General features: G+C 46.4%; 1 pseudogene; it reads left to right on the top strand.

Annotated features, from left to right (window-relative positions):
* The first annotated feature begins 2,475 nt into the window (after positions 1–2,475).
* LOC144517740 (THAP domain-containing protein 6-like) lies at positions 2,476–4,771 on the top strand (annotated as a pseudogene).
* Positions 4,772–8,005: the final 3,234 nt, after the last annotated feature.

Here is an 8,005-nt window from a genome sequence, read left to right as displayed (position 1 = left end):
GCTCTATTCACAAAACTGCAGGCTAACCTACAACGACAATGATTACATCTCCTTGGTTGTCTAAATACATCCATCGTTTATTTAGATAATCATGGTAAGACCTTAAGTACAGACTATGTATTATTTACACTTCAAATATTCTTTTTGCAATCAGTACAAATTGTATGGTCTTTTATTTCAGATGAATCCGTTCCACAAGCAAGAAAGCATTTCAGGACGGAGCGTGTGTCTGGAAGCCCTGTCCGTAAGTTAACATTTATGCATGCGTTTAAGAAACCAGAGTCATATTTCCTACCGTGGAACTACTGAAATTCAACCTGGTGCATATCACGTGACTGTTCTGATGCGTTTGTTTCTTCCTGCTTTTTTTCAGGTCAGCAGGTGTCACTGCCTCCACCACCTGCATGGAAGTGTTTTTTTTTGTTTTTTTTTCCTTTTTAGATTGTCTAATGTAACAGCATAGGTTCATCTTTTGCAATGGCATGTGCAAGAAACCTACCATAAATGAACTGACCAATATTCATATCTACTTTCTTTTTAGATGAGTCAACACCACACAGGAAACCAGCCGGTCGCCCAGAGCTGGATGGGTCTATTGTAACACAAGCTCGGCCTGCCACTTCATCTTGGGACCCGGTTGAAGGTACAGTGGCTTTGATTTTTCCATTTCCAATTAAATACAATTTCATGACAAGGAACTTGAGAGTAACTTAACTTTTTTGTTGTTGTAAACAGCAGAACTCATCACACAGAGGGAGGTGACTCATCACACAGAGAGGCAAGAAGACATATGAAAGAAGACATATGAAAGTATATTATGTATAACAACTAAAACCATTAATTATTTCATAGCCAGACATCCATTACCCGCATGGCACAGCGGCTGGACACATTTGAGGAAAAGATGGATGAGCTGCTCATGCTCTTAAGGAGCTCCCAGTCACCTCCCTCTGCTCCAGTCGATGACATGTTGCTGTCGCCCTGCTCAACAGTCACTGAGCTGCAGGAGTTAGACAGGAGTCTCGGTCAACAGGAGAGGAGGAACAAAATGGTAATTAAGTGGCCCTACCCTGCCCTAAGATAACACTATATAATTGCATAAATTCAAATATCATTATAACTGAACTGACTTCTCTTACAAAATGATATTGTACAAGCTCTCGACTTTGTTCTACATGTGTAATTTGTATTTCTATATGTTTTACAGCAACTTTTCCTGACAACCTTTGGAGGTTTGACCACAACACCGCGAGTGGCAACCAATGACGTTGTAAAACCGTATAGCCTGCAGGGCTGAAAGACAAAGAAGGCCTTCCAGGACCTGACAATCTGCAGAGTTATTTTATTGTTCACATCAGTATTATGCTTAGCTTGGCTGATAAGGTTTTAAATTTGACTTGTAACTTTGCTTCTACTTGCTACTCTAGCGGCCTCCCAGAAAAACTTCCCCGCGCTGACTGCAGCAGACGTGGAGGACCCCACAGTGCTCCCCCCTCACAATATCCAACAGCCCAGTGTCAAAGGTGGACTCATTCAAGTTTCTGGGCTCCATCATTTCCCAGGACCTGAAGTGGGAGTCTAACATCCTTAAAAAGGCTCAGCAGAGGATGTACTTTCTATGGCAACTGCGGAAGCATGGCCTACCACAAGAGCTATTGGTCATCTTCTACACTGCTGCCATCCTCCTGCCTCCCCTCTGGCAGGCGCTATAGATCCCTGCACACAAAAACAACCAGACACAAGAACAGCTTCTTTTCCACTGCCATCGCCCTCCTGAACTGCTGATAAGTGGGGTCATCCCCACTTTGGCCATTCACCTACACATTACATACTTTATCATTCCAATATGCATTTTGCACACTACATTTGCACTATTACTTTGCACTCTAACACAATATATTGTATAAATGTAATGTGCCTATATGTATGTTGTCTTTATTGTACAGTATGTGTCTATATGGCCAATAAAACTGATTCTGATATAAATATATATTTATTTGTTGGTACCATGGTTGTTAAAGTTTTTTAAAGGTTAGGGGAATGTAAAAAATACGGAACGGAACGTTCCATAAACTTACTTAAGGGTTAGGAGAACGTTCTCTAAAAGGTTACAACGGTAGGGCAACGTTCTCTAAAGGTTACAACGGTAGGGGAACGTTCCCTAAAGGTTGCAATGGTAGGGGAACGTTCTCTAAAGGTTGCAACGATGTCGATGTAACCAAAAACTAACGTTCCCTAAACGCCAGGAAAACTTTCCATGGGAACCAAAAACTAACCTTCAGGGAATGTTCCCGCAACCAAAAACTGGGAACCAAAAGTTGTTACCTGGGCTACCATACAAACTTCAGTAAACGTCTGTAGCCCCAACCATAGACATATATAGAGTAGACGCTGCATTGGCTGCTGGGCAGAAGAAATGCGGCCGCCATCTTGGACCGGTCATACTCCTAGTTGCGTAGCAACAGAAGCAACAAGATGCCAGAGCACTGTGCAGCATATTCCTGCTCAAATCGGCGGACCATCGAAAACAGGGCTCGGGGGATTACTTTTCACAAGTAAGATTTAACATTACTGTACTGTTTGTATTTTGTGAATAGAATATTACCAGAGCATTGAGAAGGAGCAAGGATCTTTGATGTTACTGGACTGAAATCGTAGCCAGCTAGCTAACTAGGCTATGTTTACTGCACCGGCCGGTGTTCACCTGGCTATGAACTGAGACTTGATAAATCATATTCCATAATACTGACTTAGATTACAACTGACACAAGAATGCTATTGTAGAAATAAAACAAATATTACTGGTATAACATTGGCCAGTGAATTTTACACAAGTGGCACAGACTGTATTATCAGTGTTGGGCAGTCGCTATTTGTAGCTTAGCTAGTAACTTAGTATTTTGGTGGTAGCGTCACTATTTCCTGAATCAAGTAACTTTTCAGTAGCTTAACTCCTTTTATTTATCAAGTAGCTTGGCCACACAAGCTACACTTTTCTTGTCATGTGAAATTAGCGCAACTTAAAGTAGCTTCCTATGTAGTGAACTAGCCTACTGCTGTGTTTGGGTTACTTAGCTTGCTTCATTTGACTGGGTGGTAGCTTTTGTGTAGTGAAGCTTTATTCATGGCAAAGTAACTGATAGCTTAGCGCACTACAATTTCCAAGCAGCTTTGGTTCATTATCAACAGATATGCATCAAAATAGAAGTTTTGTTGAATAAAGGTTCTAAGAAAGAAGAGAAGAAGGAAGAAAATAAGCTTGATCGCCTTTTAAAATGTTTTTGTGTAGACTCTACCAAATGTTCTTTTTTTTCATTTTGAAGGTTTCCCCAAGAACAAAGATGTGAGGAAGAAGTGGAAAGTGGCTTTGAGGAGAGAAGGATTTACTGCCAGTTGTTCATCAGTGCTTTGCAGTCACCATTTTAACCAGGGTTATTTCAATAGGACGGGTCAGATAGTCCGACTCCGAGATGGTGTTATTCCATCCGTCTTCAGCTTCCCAGTTCACCTCCAAAGAGTAGGTGTATCATCACAAGGCTATTAGCATTCATAAATGTAAATATTCTTCAATCACAGGGCAGGGCGAGATACTTATCCATTTAAATATATATATATATATATATATATATATATATATATATATATATAGTATTATGCTTCTTCATTTTAGTTGGAAAAAGGCAGGGCTACGTCTACCTCCAGAAGAGCTGAAGAAAGTCTGTCCGTGGCCTCTCAGGATTCCGAAGAAACGTCAACCTCACACCCACAACCTCACCCTAATGATGTGAATATTTCTACTCTATTTCTAATCATAATGTTCCTGGACATATTAATATCTCACTTGTTTGCTGCCACTCATATTAAACACACTCACAAATAAACCCATACACACACAATTGAAGACACACTGAACATGCATTCCACACACACGACAAGTGATGACTATAAGAAAGAATGTGGGTCATAAACTAGTGGTGTCAAAGTGATGTTTGTGAAGTGAAACATTACTCAAACCATTCCGTTCATCCCTCTTTCTACTAGGATCATGGCTATGCCTTGCCTGCGTCTCCTACCGCTCTTAAGACCAGACTCAATGAAGCCTTGGCAAGAGTGGAAAGTCTGGAGCGAGAGAAGAAGAATGCCATGGCCAGAGAAAAGAGGGCAAAGACCACAGTGAAGAGTCTTTTGGGGGATTTGAGAGAAAAGAACCTCATTAATGAAGAGCTCAAAGAGAAGCTTGAATTCTACTCCGGTAAGACAAAATTAGCACTTTGAAATTCATGTACATGTTATTCTTACTCTCTTTGTCAAACTCCTAAGTTATTATGTGAAGGGGACTAATTCATTTTAAATCATAACATTTCAGATCTTCAGATAGACCTCATGGCAAAGCAGGGCCATGAGTACACAAAGGACTACAGAGAGTTTGCACTCACGCTCCATCTACATGGTCCAAAGGCATACAAATACCTCAGAGAGACAACATTTTCCCTTCGACATACGTTACAAAAGGTAGGCTTATTGTGGTCCGATTTAATTTTTGGAAATTACTGACGCAAACACGTTAAATAGCTTCTTCTCAATTTTTTTACAGGTGGCTGCGTTCAGTGGATGCCAAGCCTGGCCTGAACAAGATGATGCTGGATATGCTGGAGAGAAGATGCCAGGGAGACCACGCTAAATATGGATGTGTTTCACTCATGTTGGATGCCATGTCCATCAGAAAATGTGCAATATAATCCACATACCCAGTCAATGTCTGGTTTTGTAGACATGGGTGATGGAATCAGTGAGACTGATGTTGCTACTGAGGCTCTTGTGTTCATGGTGGTTGGCCTACAAGGACATTGGAAGGCTCCCATTGCTTACTTCCTGACCAAGTCTCTTTCTCCAGAAACACAAAGGGTGCTTCTCAGTCATGCTTTGGAGGAGTTCCATGCATGGGGCATTCGGGTGGTATGTGTAACAATGGGTGGGCATGCCTCCAATGTCAGCATGTGCAACCAACTTGGGTGTGAGCTGAAGGGAGACCCACGAGAGCCGCTTCAAACCAGTTTCTTGCATCCGGTGACTGGTGAGAAAGTATATGTAATGATGGATGCTTGCCACATGCTCAAGTTGGCACGTAATATGTTGCAGGTAAATGATGATCATTGTAGACCTATTTGTAGAAGTTATGCCTCTGCTGCTAAAAGTTATATCTAAATATTGTTGTCTGTCCATTTGCACAGATATGGCTGGACATGATGATCAACATTTTGCTGTTTGTACTTGTTTGAGCAGTGACTGATTCTTACTCTGCAGGCATACAGTCCAATTGCAACAACCACCGGACAGATCAATTGAAGGTACATCAATCATCTCAATGATGTGCCAAAAAAAGATGGACTTCTCCGGGAACCATCACCTTATCGTGGTGGAGAGGTTTGTGTGTCCCTATGAACCTGAGGGCTGTGTTGTCTGGAGCTTTGTGCTCCTGGTAGGGTCTCCCAAGGCAAAGTGGTCTCAGGTGAGGGGCCAGACAAAGAATGGTTCAAAAATCCTATGAAAAATCGAGGAAGGGATGAAGTGACCCTGCCCGGAGGAAGCCCGGGGCCCCCGTCTGGAGCCAGGCCCAGATGGAGGGCTCGTCAGCGAGCGTCTGGTGGCCGGGTTTGCCACGGAGCCCGGTCGGGCACAGCCCGAAAAAGCTACGTGGCGGACATCCCTCCATCCCATGGGCCCACCACCTGTGGGAGGAACCGCTGGGGTCGGGTGCGCTGCCACATGGGTGGCAGTGAAGGTCAGGGGCCTCGACGGACCAGACCCGGGCAGCAGAGGCTGGCTCTGGGGGACGTGGAATGTCACCTCTCTGTGGGGGAAGGAGCCGGAACTTGTGCGGGAGGTGGAGCGCTACCGGTTAGATCTGGTGGGGCTTACCTCTACGCACAGTCTTGGTTCTGGAACCATACTCCTGGATAGGGGTTGGACTCTTTTCTTCTCCGGAGTTGCCCAGGGTGTGAGGCGCCGGGCGGGTGTGGGGGATACTCACAAGCCCCCGGCTGGCGCCGCTACGTTGGAGTTTAACCCGGTGGGACGAGAGGGTCGCCTCCCTACGCCTGCGGGTTGTGGGGGAAAACTCTGACTGTTGTTTGTGCATATGCACCAAACAAGAGTTCAGAGTATTCGGCCTTCTTGGAGACCTTGAGTGGAGTCCTGCATGGGGGCTCAGTCGGGGGACTCCATAGTTCTGCTGGGGGGACTTCAACGCACACGTGGGTAATGATGGAGACACATGGAGAGGCGTGATTGGGAGGAACGGCCTCCCTGATCTAAACCAGAGTGGTTGTTTGTTGTTGGACTTCTGTGCTAGTCATGGATTGTCTATAACGAACACCATGTTCGAACATAGGGATGCTCATAAGTGTACTTGGTACCAGAGCACCCTAGGCCAAAGGTCAATGATCGATTTTATAATCGTTTCATCTGATCTGAGGCCATATGTTTTGGACACTCGGGTGAAGAGAGGGGCGGAGCTGTCAACCGATCACCATCTGGTGGTGAGTTGGGTCAGGGGGTGGGGGAAGACTCTGGACAGACCTGGTAAGCCCAAAGCGGGTAGTGCGGGTAAATTGGGAACGTCTGGAGGAGGCCCCTGTCCGACAGACTTTCAACTCACACCTCCGGCGGAGCTTTTCGTGCATCCCTGTGGAGGCTGGGGGGCATTGAACCTGAGTGGACGATGTTCAAAGTTTCCATTGCTGAAGCTGCGGTGAGGAGCTGTGGTCTTAGGGTCTTAGGTGCCTCAAGGGGCGGTAACCCACGAACACCGTGGTGGACACCGGTGGTCAGGGAAGCCGTCCGACTGAAGAAGGAGTCTTTCCGGGATATGTTATCCCAGACGACTCCGGAGGCAGTTGCAAGGCACCGAAGGGCTCGAAGGGCTGCAGCCTCTGCCGTGAAAGAGGCAAAGCAGCGTGTGTGGGAGAAGTTCGGAGAAGACATGGAGAAGGACTTTCGGTCGGCACCAAGGTGCTTCTGGAAAACCGTTCGCCACCTCAGGAGGGGGAAGCGGGGAACCATCCAAGCTGTGTACAGTAAGGATGGGACGCTGTTGACCTCAACTGAGGAGGTAATAGAGGCGGTGGAAGGAGCACTTTGAGGAACTCCTAAATCCGACTAATACGCCCTCTATGGTAGAGGCAGAGCTGGAGGATGAGGGGGATTGGCATCAATTTCCCTGGTGGAGGTTGCTGAGGTAGTTAAACAACTCCACAGTGGCAAAGCCCCAGGAATTGATGAGATCCGTCCAGAAATGCTTAAAGCTCTGGGTGTGGAGGGGTTGTCTTGGTTGACACGCCTCTTCAACATTGCGTGGAAGTCTGGGATGGTGCCTAAGGAGTGGCAGACCGGGGTGGTGGTTCCCCTTTTTTAAAAGGGGGGACCAGAGGGTGTGTGCCAATTACAGGGGTATCACACTTCTCAGCCTCCCCGGTAAAGTCTACTCCAAGGTGCTGGAAAGGAGGGTTCGGTCGATAGTCGAATCTCAGGTTGAAGAGGAACAATGCGGATTCCGTCCCTGGTCGTGGAACAACGGACCAGATCTTTACTCTCGCAAGGATCCTGGAGGGGAGCCTGGGAGTATGCCCAACCAGTCTACATGTGTTTTGTGGATCTGGAGAAGGCGTATGACCGGGTGCCCCGGGAGATACTGTGGGAGGTGCTGCGGGAGTACAGGGTGAGGGGTCCCTTCTCAGGGCCATCCAATCTCTGTACGACCAAAGCGAGAGCTGTGTCCGGGTTCTCGGCAGTAAGTCGGACTCGTTTCAGGTGAGAGTTGGCCTCCGCCAGAGCTGCGCTTTGTCACCAATCCTGTTTGTAGTATTTATGGACAGGATATCGAGGCGTAGTCGGGGTGGAGAGGGGTTGCAGTTCGGTGGGCTGGGGATCTCATCGCTGCTTTTTGCAGATGATGTGGTCCTGATGGCATCATCGGCCTGTGACCTTCAGCACTCACTGGATCGGT

Source organism: Sander vitreus, chromosome 5 (genome assembly GCF_031162955.1).
Source record: "Sander vitreus isolate 19-12246 chromosome 5, sanVit1, whole genome shotgun sequence".
Lineage (NCBI taxonomy): Eukaryota > Metazoa > Chordata > Actinopteri > Perciformes > Percidae > Sander > Sander vitreus.
This window is presented reverse-complemented; position numbering and strand designations above follow the sequence as displayed.